Below are 13,248 nucleotides of genomic sequence, written 5' to 3'. Positions count from 1 at the left end.
CTTACGGGGCACCTGGGTGGCGCAGTCGGTTAAGTGGCAGACTCTTGGTTTTGGCTCAGGTCATGATCTAGGGGTTGTGAGATCAAGCCCGATGCCCCCGTCGAGCCCCACATTGGGCTCCGAGCTCAGCGCAGTCTCTTTAAGACTTTCTTTCTCTCCCTCTGCCCCCCCCATGCTCTCTAATAAAGAAAAAAATCTAATAAATAAATAAATAAATAAATAAAATTTTTTTTTAAATTACATTTAGTGATTTTTATTAAGGCATTTTCCCCCCAAAGATTTATTTTTTTATTTTAGAGACAAGAGTTGGGGTGGGGAGAGAGAGAGAGAGAGAAAGTGTGTGGTAAGGGAGATGAGTAGAGGGAGAGAGAGAATCTCAAGCAGACTCCCTGCTGAGTGTGAAGCCCGATGCAGGGCTCGATCCCAAGACCCTGGGATCATGACCTGGCCGAACTCAAGAGTCGGATGCTCAATGGACTGAGCCACCCAGGTGCCCCATATTCCAAATATATTGTAAACTTGAGTCTAAATCATTTCAGCAATGTTTTCATTCTTCCTCACAGCCCCTTTTCGTAGACATCAGGGAATCTGGGAGCAGGAGAAGAGAGTAACATGAAGTAAAAAGATAAACAACAGTGTGTCTTTGCCATGGATCCAGTCCATGCTCAGCACACAGACAGACCCAACTGCAGTTCCACAAGTGAGTGGGTTGCTTCCCTCCTGACCTAGGGAACTGTCCCCCTGTCCACTGTCATTGTAGAAACAGAGAAAACACATCTGTTAAATATGAGCTTTAGTGGAAAAAATTCAGCTGGCATTCTCTTTTCCTCTCTGTCGTCTTGTTTTAATAGCACTCTTATGTAAGTTCTTTACTATATATAGTTGAGAATGGGGAGCTGTGATGTGACCTGTTCAGAGGCAGTCAGACTTGGGCCATTTCCTTCTCCCTCGTGCCCAAGGGCAGCTGGTCCTTAGGTCCATCTGGGGCAGCCAGGATGCAGAAACCCAGGCTCATGTGGACTCTGCCACTGCCCTGCTGCTGCCTCTTCTTGGAGCTTCAGCTCCCCACCTATACGACTGGCACAAGGCCTATTTCTGACCTAACTCGCTGGGGGTGCCTGTGGAACCTCCGAGAACATCTGGGAAACATTTTTTTGGCTTAGTCAACAATGTGTATTTTTTTCCCCTGTATGTCCCTCCAAGATTTATGCCAGAGCTAGAATTCTGACTTCTTAGTCTACGGGTCCTGGACCATCCTACCATCCCTACCAGGCTGTCCGAGCAAGACAATGGTTGTTTATTTATTGTCTGTTTCTTCCACTAGGCTGCAATCTCTATAAGGGCAGGGTCCCCATCCATTACATTCCTCGGTGTATTTTCTAAAGCTTAGCACACAGTCTGTGAATGAACCTATGAATCAATGAACGGAAGAGGCAGTAGTATCTAAATGTTTAGTGAATATTGAATAAATGCCAGACACCGTCCGCTTTATCTATATGCTTCCTCTGTCTCTCATATACATTTATTTTCTCTCTAGTACCTACTAGCTGTATGATCTGGGACAACTTAACCTCTCTGTACCTCAGTTTTCTCATCCGTGTAATGGGATCATAACAGGACCGATGTCATAAGGCTATTGTAAAGATTACACGAGACCCGTGCTTGGCACAGAGGTGTGCTCGTCGGTTGTTGTGATAATCCTCTCTTCCTCCTGAGTGAATGGCATCCTCGCTGAGCCTGTCTCACAAGTCAGAACCCCAGGAGTCATCCCTACCTGATTCTCACCTACGATGTCTAAACCCACCACCAGGTCCTGCCTTTCCCTCTCTTAACATCTCCCACCTGGCATTCTCGTCATGCAGCGCAGAGATTTTTTTCAAGTTGTGCATCTAGTCTTGCAACTCTCTCACTTACCGGGCCCCCAGTCAGTAGCTCTGTGAATTCTAAATTCTTTAACCGGACCCACCGGGCCTGGTCACCTGGCTCTAGCCTCTTCTCACTGCCCCCATTCTCGGAGTTTCAGCCCTACCCTTCCAGGTGCCATTCCTTCCACCTTAATGCCTATCCGGCCCCCCACTCATCCTTCAGACATCAGTTCCAACATCACTTCCCAGGGAAAGGCCCCTTCCTCAGGCCTCTGAACTGGACCAAGTGCTTCGGCCTCCTGCCCTCAGAGGTCTGGGCACATTTTTCTCTGCATCTGCCCCACGAACATACTCTGCACATCTTTCATCTGGTCTCTGATGGTTCCATCTGCCCAGGCCCCTGGGGCCTCTCCCAGCTTCAGTAAAATGAGAACCAGGAGGCAGCATGCTAACAGAAAGAAATGACAGCTGGGCTAGAAAACACCTGGGGTCGGGTGTGGCCTCCTCCCAGTGTGGTCCTTTCTGGACTTCATTCTGGTCATCTGTAAAATAACCTGTACCAGACTTTTAAGGCCAAAACTTCTATTACAAAAAAAAAAAAAAAAATTCTGTACATACATGGGAAAAGCTAGCAATGATGATACATAAAAGCAAAGCTACTCCATGAGACACTCCCATATTAAGTTCCCCAGATGCCATGATCTTAGCTCTCATTTTTCTACCATTAGTTAGCTGGCCGTGATGGTCTTCCCTCCACAAAACACTGTGGTCTTTTCTCTTTTTTCTCAAAAGACTGGAATTATGAAAACGGATTTTATTAATCCTAAAAAGTAAACCTGACATTTTTTGCAGAGTGTAACAGTGGGTGAACAATTAATATTACCAAAAATGCCTGAGACAGAAGAAAAGGCGACTCTAGTTCCAAGTCTTACTTTGAGGACTGTTACCAGTGCATCAAACATACATATTCCAAATACAGTACAGAACATCCAGACTCGGAAAGCACTAGGAGGACTCAGAAGAAACAGTGGCCACTTAATTCGCCTAAAAGTCCACAACACACAGTAAATGGAATTATCGGGGCCCAAGGCAAAATTTAATGCCCCCTGGAAAATAACCCAAACCTCAAACTTAAAGAGCAACTACAAAATTCTCGTACCTACTATTCATTTGGGGGATGGCCCTTTAATTTTTCCTTCTGCCTTCTTGCCCAGGAGCTTTTGCCACATGCTGGCACTAGGCTCAGTGCTGACCACCTAATAATGGACAAAAACAGACACAGTGCTTGCTTTCACTGAGGCTACAGCAAGCACGGTGTGGCCTACAACAGTGCTCAGCTGCATTAAAGCAGCGTAATTCATATTGCTGGGCATATTCTGTATGTCCTCACTACACAATGTATTTAGCTTTACATTTGTGCAGCATTGTCTGTCTGATGTAAGTACCTTAGGCATTCCCAGTCAGGTGGCTTGCTCGGGCGGGGCGGCTTACATCTTTGGCCCCTGCATCTTACCAGCCTTGCCGGGGAGCTTTTGTATATCTAACTCTGGGGAGCAGGTGATTTCCAAATCAACTCCCATGTCAGCAGGAGCTAGACTCTGGCCATAAAGCTGCTGTCGGCTTTGCAAGACCTCGCTTACTGACCACCTTTCTCTGCTCTGAACAGCAACTTGTTGCCCCCATCTCCCAGGAGACCAGGGCGCCTTTCCGGGAAACATGAAATGTGGCAGAAGGGCTCAACGCTGATTATTTTGCTAGGCAGGGCTACCATTTAGGTTTCCCTTAGTGTCACCCATGTGCTTATCCAGTGGGCATAAAGGAGTCATAGTTGGCTTTTTTTTTTAAACATCTGGCATTAATGGCTTTTGATAAATTACTTACTGAAGTGCTAAGGTATAAGCCTTTCAACAGAAAGGGGTTCTGGAGGAAAACAAAAAAATCCACAGAGATCTTTCAGTTCAATTCACGAGACTGAACAATTGTTCTGTTAACAGTTTTAGCCTGCTACATTCTCCTGTTTTGTTTTGTTAAGTAGGCTCCATGCCCAACGTGGGACTTGGACTCAGGACCCTGAGATCAAGAGTCGCCTGCTCTATCGACTGAGCCAGCCAGGCGCCCCCATATGCAGGTTACTTCTAATTTAGGGGAGTATGAGGGAAAGACATATCCCGAAGATGGAGAAAGGTCAGCAGTCTCCGAAGTAGAGAATAAATGCTGGTGTGACTGGCAGGCCAGCTTGAAACGACAGAGAGGGAGGGCAGAGAGGGTGTGACGGCAGAGACAAAGCAATGAATGAGACTACCCGCAGTAGGAGATGGCGCATGCGCTGCTGGCCTGGCACAGGGCGCCCCGCTGGCTCCCCTGCCTCTCAGTGCCCGGGCCACGCCCACTCGGATGGCACATGCGCCCTGCCCACCCACGGTAGCCAGGTCCTGCAATCACGTCTGGAGACATGCATGCTAAGCAGGAGTTAAAAGTGCTGATTTTGTGCAAGACCTGGCTACTTTTGAGCGAGAGCCAGGACAGCATATGACAAACGACAGAATTCGAAATTATACCATTAGAAACCACAGAAGTGACAAAAGCGATCGACTTTCCCCAATGGTGGACTGGATTTCCTAGGCTTTTCCAATAGCTTTGGAATGTGAAGAACTGTCATCATTTAGGACTTTTATAAGGAAGTTTAATACCGTAGGCCTAGGTACAGCACATTAAAAACAAACCATTTTATGGTCAGGGGAATGTTTTCCTCTTTTGAATTCTTGGTTGGGGGTGGGTGGGACGAAGGGAGAGCATTCCTTCCCCCGGGGAGCCAGGTGACAGCAGGGAGGCCTCTCACTCAGGAGGCCGGAAGGCTGCAGGCCTCACAAGCTACCCCACACTCGGGTTCCAGCAAACACTTAACATGTCAGGAACTAGACAAATTAAGTTTCCTGGCTCTGTGGTCAGACACAACTTTTTCTGCTTGTCATCACATCCTCATTTCTTAGTATTCTTCAAGGATGAGGGAGGATTAAGGGGGTTTCTTGCTTTTTAAAATTAAACAAATAGGGGCACCTGGGTGGCTCAGTCGGTTAGGCATCTGCCTTCAGCTCAGGTCATGATTCCGGGGTCCTGGGATGGAGTCCTGAGTCAGGCTCCCTGCTCAGCGGGGAATCTGCTTCTCCCTCTCCCTCTCCCCCTCCTGCCACCGCTGCCCGTGCTCTCTCTCTAATAAATAAAATCTTTAAAAAAATTTTAAATTAAACAAATACATTGAACAACTGGTCAGAGGTTTACTCCTTGTATTTTATGACACCAAATTTTAGCAAATACATTCATAAGTGTACATAATAAAAGAGAATGAATATGCCCCAGATCTCTTTTTTTGGGGGGGATGTGGGGGTGAGATGAGGGAATGGAACTGGGGGCTCGGTTCACACTCTATGCTTCTCTTACTATGTGCAGTGTGATCAGTCAGCCACACGTGCTCTGAACCTCACTACTGCCAGTTACTTAAGCTCTCCATGCTTCAGTGTTCCCTTCTTCAAGAATGGGGATGATAATACCTACTCCTGAGATTTCTTATAAAGTTTGAGTGAGGGGCGCCTGGGTGGCTCCGTCGGTTAAGCGTCTGACTCTTGATTTCGGCTCAGGTCACGATGTCAAGATCATTGAGACTGAGCCCTGCATTGGACTCCATGCTAGGCGTGGAGTTTGCTTGAGATTCTCTCTCTTCCTCTCTCTCTGCCCCTTCCCCTCCACCCTCCCAACCTCCCCACCTGTATGCACTCTCTCTCTAAAAAAAAAAAAAAAAGAAAGAAAAGAAAAAAAAGTAAGTTTAAGTGATGTCATGAATGTAAAAGTGTATTGCCAAACCTGGCTTTCACAGAATTTTAGTTTCTTTTCACTTTCCTTTAATATTGATAAAAATACAATATTAAGTTTGGTTTGTACTGAAATCCCTTCTGAGGTCTCAGAATCTAGTAGAGAATTCAATTCAGACTTTTAAGAGCAGACATCAGGTTGTCGGCAGGTTTGTTGATGAATTCATTGTCACTACAGAAACTGTCACCTGCCAAAATATACCATCTCCTCCTCTCTCCTTTTCCTTCCACAGCTAAGTGTGCCAGTGCAGCAGAGAGCACCTTAACAATCTATACCTGTTCTCTGGCTGGAGTTTATACAGCGAACAAAATCTGATCTGGCTGCGCAAAAAGCAAACCACCACACATCCCAAACACTTAACATAACCTTGAGTCTTCAAAAGAAACGCTTGCGCTGCGGCAGAGGTCTGGAACCCATTACAGCTCAGTTTTCCAGGGGCAGCTTATCTCCTTCTCTGACACTATCAGTTGCCAAGGAAAGATAAAGACAAAAAGTCAACCGCCGTACCCAGTTGGAGTGGGAATGTGTTCAGGAATACTGCAATAGGGGCTGGAGAGAATGTTGCAACAGGCTAGGATTAATTCACATTCAGATGTTAGTGGCTCTCATGCTGAGGACTGAATCCTATGCTCTGCTTTAAGGAAAACACTTCTTACACCCTGCAGGAAGAGTTGCAAAACAACCTATCCCCTCTCTACAGAGTGTAATTAGTACTCTTATGTTGCATTTTAAGGGAAAGTTCATTTGTGTCTGCAGTGACCTCAGAAGTTAATCACACCACCGAACTGTGTGGAGAACAAATATCTTGAATTTATTTGTTTCTTTCCTGAAATAAGAGCTCCAAGAGGCTTTGACATTGATAAAGTTCAAAAACGAAACAAGTCATAAGAGTTGAATCTTCTCATTACTTTGCTAAAGACTATGATTCAGGATAATGATTCAGTGCAAAACACAGTTTGTGAATCTGAGCCTTTCCTTTCTACTATTGAAGGCATAGAATGAAAGCATATTCAGCACTGAAGGTTTGAATTCCACCAGTCCTTAGAGCTCAGAACTCAAATGAGCATAATTCTAAATCTGACCTGGACTCTTTGCTTTCAATATTGTCTCTTTCATATACTGTGTGTGCTCACATTTTTTTCATATTATTGTATCACCTGTAATGATATGAGAAGCCTTCTTTTGAGATGAGAGGGAGAGGGGGAGAGAGAGAAGTTACAAGTGAGGTCCTTCTATATGGCATACTTGCTGGGTTGAAAAGGCAGTGAATAATGGTTCTTGCTCAGTAGCCCGGGTTTCCAGTCACTGTCCAACAAGATAATAAGTATAGTTCAATCTCTAAATTACACAAATTTACAGCTTTTGTTATTAGTCTTGGAACCCATCAACCCTAAGAGGAGACAAAATGGAAGGCTAAGAGGAGGCAAAATGGCAGGCTCATATTCACAAGAAGTGACCATGAATTTCAAGCATGAAGCTTGATTTCACTTCAGTTCGCTTTCCCATCTCCAGGGAGGTAGGGAAGGGCCTCTACTTGCTTCTCCCTCAGCCACAATCTCAGGGGCCCCTCTCCATCACTTAGCCTCTCTGGAGACAAACAGCGTAGCAATGAAGATCCTTGAACTTGCATATTTGTTTTGAGTTTTCTGTGGAAAAAATTTCTAGAAATTGTCAGGTCAAAGGGTATGTGAATTTTACATTTTAATGATTACAGCCAAATTGCCCTCAAAAAGATCTTATGACTATATCTGAAAAAGGAGGAAAGAATAGATGATCATTTTCCAGTCTTTTTCCAACTGAACTTTCAACTCCATTCAATGAAGAAGCTTTTAAAACCAGAATGGAAGATGGCACAGCCCTGAGATCCAGTCTACTTTTAGCTATGCCACTAATTTCAAGCTTTTTCTTCACTAGCAAATGTTAAAACTTTGTTTTGCTTTGGTCTTAGTTGCCAAACTAACATTTTTTTCCCCTCCTAATATTGCTAGCCATAAATGAAGGTCCTGCTGTGGATAAGAAATGGATGTCCTGGCATTTGATACATCATCACTTTCTTTTTTTTTTTTTTTTTAAGATTTTATTTATTTATTTGACAGAGAGAGACACAGCGAGAGAGGGAACACAAGCAGGGGGAGTGGGAGAGGGAGAAGCGGACTTCCCGCCGAGCAGGGAGCCTGATGTGGGGCTCGATCCCAGGACCCTGGGATCATGACCTGAGCCGAAGGCAGACGCTTAACGACTGAGCCACCCAGGCACCCCAATACATCATCACTTTCAAATCATACTTATTTAAGGGACAACATACTCCTTTACAGGACTGGTTCTCAAACTTTAGTAGGCATCAGAATTATCTAGAAAGCTTGAAAACCCAGATTGCTGGGCTCTACCCTCAAGAGTTCCTGATTCAGCAGGTCTGGGATGCGGCCCAAGAATTTAAATTCCTAACAATTTCCTAGGTGATGCTGATACTGTCGGTGTGGAGACCACTTTTCCGGAATCACTGCTTTTCACAATGCTCTCTGATTACTGGGCATAAACTTGCGATGAGAGGACCACTATCTTACTCTGGGTGGACTGTGATTTATAGGAGTCTGAATGCCAGTCACCTCAATTACTATAATAAACCTCCTTTCTGTTCCACCTCACTACCATGACATATGGGCTCTTTAACGGTCACGTGCAAGGAGCAAACTGCAAATTCCAAGCGGATTGCTCCCCAGAGTTACCTCTTCTGCCCTAGACCTACTCTCCCCACAGAACTGGTACTTAAAATTCATATAAGACAACTACAAAATAACTGCACCTCTTACAAGGAAACTCTTTGTTGATCAGATGTTACAGGTATGGATACTTATGTTATTTAAGGCCTTCAGTTTAAGATAATCACCAGGTGCTTTTCGTCACTTACGTTACACACAATAAAAGACAAATTTAGCTCTCAAGTGACCTGAGTTATAAAGGCAAACATGAGAAAATGAACGGCACGTGACCTTGAACCTTCACTTTGTATGCAGCGGATCTACAGAGCACTTCCAATGGAGTTCCTGTTCTAGATCTTACATCTAAGCATGAAAACAGTCAAGTGTGTAGAGGTGTAGAATTGAACAAATGTACAAGCGAAGATTTACATATTCATGGCAAGAGAGTGAAAGTGAATTTTGTTGGAGAGGGGAAGGAGGAAGGTTATAGGAACTACTGTTCATAGAAGAGCTACAGCCACATTTGTCAGGATGCACTGTCAGACTAGAGGCTTTTTCACCAGTTGTGATAGACCTGGTTCATGGCGTGTTTTAAATGTGAAGTCATAGCATTAATACTGAATTCATGTTAGAGAGGATGATTTAGTAATGAACTGGCCAAAGGGCCCGTTGGGAAGGAAAAGAAGAAAGATGAGCAGGAACAGTGATCCTGGAACAACTAGATGCTATCTCAAACTGCAGGAAGAGCAAGCCTCACTCATTCAGACTACATTAATTTGGATTTCGTGATACCTCTGAGATTTTTTCACTGATACCTCTCTAGTGGGCTTGTTGAATAAGTCAGGTATAAAGATTGGCAGAAAGGGCTGTTTAGGGCAGGCTCCTCTCAAGCCCTTCGGAAGAATACATCACGTTACTATTTAAAACCATGCCTCCACTTCCCACCAACATTTGTCGAATCCTTTATACGAAGAAATCTTTATTTTGTTTTTTTAAATTATGATTTTGGAGTCTCTTAAACTCATAACCACCTGTCTTATGGGTAAGCAAAATCAGATAATGTTACTGAAAAAAGAACAAAGGGGTTAGGAACAAGTGATAAATAGGTTTGAAAATTCCTTTAAAAAGTATCTGGGGGGGCACCTGGGTGGCTCAGTCGTTAAGCGTCTGCCTTCGGCTCGGGTCATGATCCTGGGTCCTGGGATCGAGCCCCACATCGGGCTCCCTGCTCGGCGGGAGGCCTGCTTCTCCCTCTCCCACTCCCCCTGCTTGTGTTCCCTCTCTCGCTGTGTCTCTCTCTGTCGAATAAATAAAATCTTAAAAAAAAAAAAAAAATAAAAAGTATCTGGGAAGATTTCTCCAGTTATATAGACACACAAGATCTATTTTGATCAATCAGTGAACGTACCCCTTCATAGAGAAAGCGATTGGCGTGTTTTCCGTGACACTTCAGTGTGTCAAGCAAGGCTCCTCACAGTCTGGCTGTCCGTGCATGATCCTGTTCTGCCACACAAGCGCCTACCACCCTCCAGACACACAGCCTTCTCTCCACCTCTGAGCCTTTGGACATGGAGCCGAGCTGCCTTTCCCACCTGGCTTCAACCTCTATCACACTTGTCCGCTGTCAGCTCTCAGTTGTCTCCAGAATCTCCCCCTGGCACCCCTGCCCCCTGGGCAGAACAGGCGCCCCTTCCTCCAAGGGCTCTGCATCTACTGATCCGCTTTGACTGCAGGCCTCGCCAATCCGTCCTGCTGCTGGGCTCGTCTCTCCCCTGACCTAGAAGAGGGCCTGGCCCCCGTTCCCCTGCTCATTCAGGGAACTGCTGAGCACAAGACACACTGAGTCGGTGTTTGCTGAGTGAATGAGTAACACTGGATTTGTTTCCTAGCTTTTTAAAGGATTTGGAAAGATTTTAAAGCATGTCCTACTCCAACAGTAACTTTTTAGTATTTGGAATTCATCCTTTATTCATTAGGAGGATGGCAGGGAAGATTTGCTGTAGGATCTTTTAATTCAATTTCCTGTTGCACAACTTTTTTCAACTCATCTATTCTAATAAATCTTAGGTAAAATTAGACTCCTATAGGTTAAAGGATACCACAGCAATCCCAGGGTCTTGTACATTGAGGGCATGTGGTTCTGAGTGGAGACTAGGACAGAGCGAGAGCAGTCCAGAGCGAGTGAGCTCTGCGCTACCTGAGCACTCCGAGAAATGCTTCACCTTCTCAAGGCTCGTTTTTTCCCTTCTCTAAAACAGATATATATGTGAAAACATATATATATACACACTTCATATATATATATATATGAAATTTTTAAAGGACAAAAATGATTTCACAGGATTGCTGTAAGAATGTATATAAAACATTATATAGATGGTATATAAAAACACTTTGAAAACTAACAGTACCATTAAATGTTTACGGAATAAATGAATAAAAGCTATTCATTTGGATTTAGGCAGAAGAGAAAGATCCATCGAAAGCAATCTTTCTTTCCTTCTGGGCACATTTGATCATGGCTGTTAATTTTTAGAGGTAATCTAGTCATTGTTTTCTGGAGGACTGTGGCCTGAAACAAAACAAAAAACAAAGCTTTTTGATTCACACAGCCAGATACACTACCTTCCTCATGGGTAGTAATTCACGGTAAATGCACACTAGAAAAGCCTCAGTTCTAATGGGCAGAGGAAGCACGTCTACACGGTCCTTCTCTAGTCGGCTAAAATACAAGCGTTACTGATACCTTCCTCGCTTTCACGGAAGTGCTTGGTAAAGGTGCTTTTATAAAGCTGCAATTATTCTTGAGGCGATATGAGAGGTACCCAGGCTTTGGCAAGGAGTGGTAAATCTGGCAAGGAAGTTCAATTTCCGTAACATTGTTTCCAGCCCAGGAAATGTCTCAGGTAGCTTGGTATGAGTAAGCTGCTGCCAGCTTTTCAGGCATGGGCTTGCTTCTCTTGGATGACATCATTTGACTGAATTCTTTACTCTGCTTGCCCCACAGAAGCCTCTGCATTCACTTGGTCTCCATTTTTCTCCAAGACCTCATATGATCCTCAAGATGGCTGTGTCTCCAAAAGCCTAATATGGAAAGACCTCTAATTCATGTGATGAACCTACCTGACTATTAAAATAGCAAAAGCATTTACTAATGTACACTTCAAAACCATCATACAATAGGAAGATTTTCTGATTATAGCATCATTATTACTGAGAATAATGGGCCATGACTGCAGCCTTAGGTCAACGTAACTCACACAGCACATAAGTACTATATTAAATTTGTTTATCCTGAGGTCTAAGAACTGAGATCACTGAAAATCAAATGTAAATTTTAAAAATGCTCTTTTTAAACTATGTAAACTTTTCTCTAACTTGAGCTAAACAGAAGAGAAACTGACCAGGTGGAACCTGTGATTTTTCTAAGCTAAACTTTCTGTTACCCTAGCTCAGGGGTTGAGCTCATTAATTCTCCTCTGTTTCCCAAATTACAGTATACCCAAAGGGTATTATTATGTCCTGAAATATAAATTAGCATAGAAAATTCCAAAAACTTTGCAAGGAAGTCTTTTATTTATGCTAAGTGGCCCCCTAATGGTACTGCCTTTTGAATTCCTTTCTGGCAAAGCCACAGTGGTCATGCTTAGAAGCCAGAGCGAGGTCAGATGATGTTATAGATGTCCCTGGTCTTTGAATACTATGATACATACACCACCACACATTTGCTTCAACACCTCTATCATTATTTTTTGGGTAATCGGCACTTGTGATTTTTGTGAAGCTCTGACATCTAATATGGTTTTACTGATCACACTCAGGCTTATGATTTGAACTAGAATGTGGCATTTACTGATGTCTGAGGTACATCTTTCTCCTTCTCCAAGACTAGGGAATTGTATACCACAAAGCCATCAACTTCTTAAGTGTTTTAACCAAATACTCTATGAGATCATGAGGAGAAAACAAAGAGGAAAGAGGCAGAGTTGGACAGGAACGCCTTTCGTTTCTCTCCTTACATGGCACCGGGACAGTAAAGCTGAGAAGGATACTGAAGCTCGTCTCATCTAGTCTCTAGATGACCAGGGGCAACAGGGGTTGTTTGGCAAAAGACAGCTGGCTGTGAAGAGCCTGAGTGAGAACTATCAGCACATGGGAAGACAGACTTGGGATGACAGCCATTTCCTCAACTAGTTCAGAAAATAAAAGAAGGCGGCATGAAAGCAGTAGGCCTACAAGTCATGGACACATTTCTAAACCTCACTTCGCCATTAAGGTAACACGCAGATCTCTGGGTGGTCAAGAACACCAGGTATATGTTACCCTTGCCAGAATATGACCCACAGGTTCAGTCAGATCCTGTGGTTTCATAATACTTTAAGCTTTAATCCGACTGCCGAGAGCTAGAATGCCAAATTTTTCTGTTTCATAATTTTAGTTGAACGCCTCTTGCCAACAAAAGTGATTTTTTTTTTTAAATGAAAGTTGCAGAAGGGATATGGTATTTGAAGCCAGACCTAAAGCAGTGATGAAAGGATGAGCTGATTAGCTCAAAGTCAGAAGAGAATCCATAAAAGCCATTATGTAAAAGAGAGAGTTATAGTCAAGTTTCAGAGCAGAGCCAACTGTCCCAGCAAACTTTGTTTCAAGATATTCAGTCTTCATCATATTCTTTGCTAATTCTTCTAAATGACTAATGTACTGTATTACTCTGTGAATGCTAATTATTGTGCTTACTTAAAACACAGTAAACCAATCACTGTTGTATTAGACTACGAAATCATTCATTATCAATATAATTCGGAAATATGACCTAA

General features: G+C 43.6%; 2 protein-coding genes across 4 annotated transcripts in view; one reads left to right on the top strand and one right to left on the bottom strand.

Annotated features, from left to right (window-relative positions):
• PALLD (palladin, cytoskeletal associated protein) overlaps positions 1-13,248 on the bottom strand; it is a 243,404-nt gene that overhangs the window by 62,340 nt on the left and 167,816 nt on the right. The gene's annotated exons all lie outside the window — the stretch shown is intronic.
• The window catches only part of CBR4 (carbonyl reductase 4), a 160,624-nt gene that overhangs the window by 128,257 nt on the left and 19,119 nt on the right, over positions 1-13,248 (top strand). The gene's annotated exons all lie outside the window — the stretch shown is intronic.

This window comes from Halichoerus grypus, chromosome 3, assembly GCF_964656455.1.
Source record: "Halichoerus grypus chromosome 3, mHalGry1.hap1.1, whole genome shotgun sequence".
In the NCBI taxonomy this organism is placed as follows: Eukaryota; Metazoa; Chordata; class Mammalia; order Carnivora; family Phocidae; genus Halichoerus; species Halichoerus grypus.
Note: the sequence above shows the minus strand (reverse complement) of the source record. Positions and strands in the feature narration are given on the sequence as shown.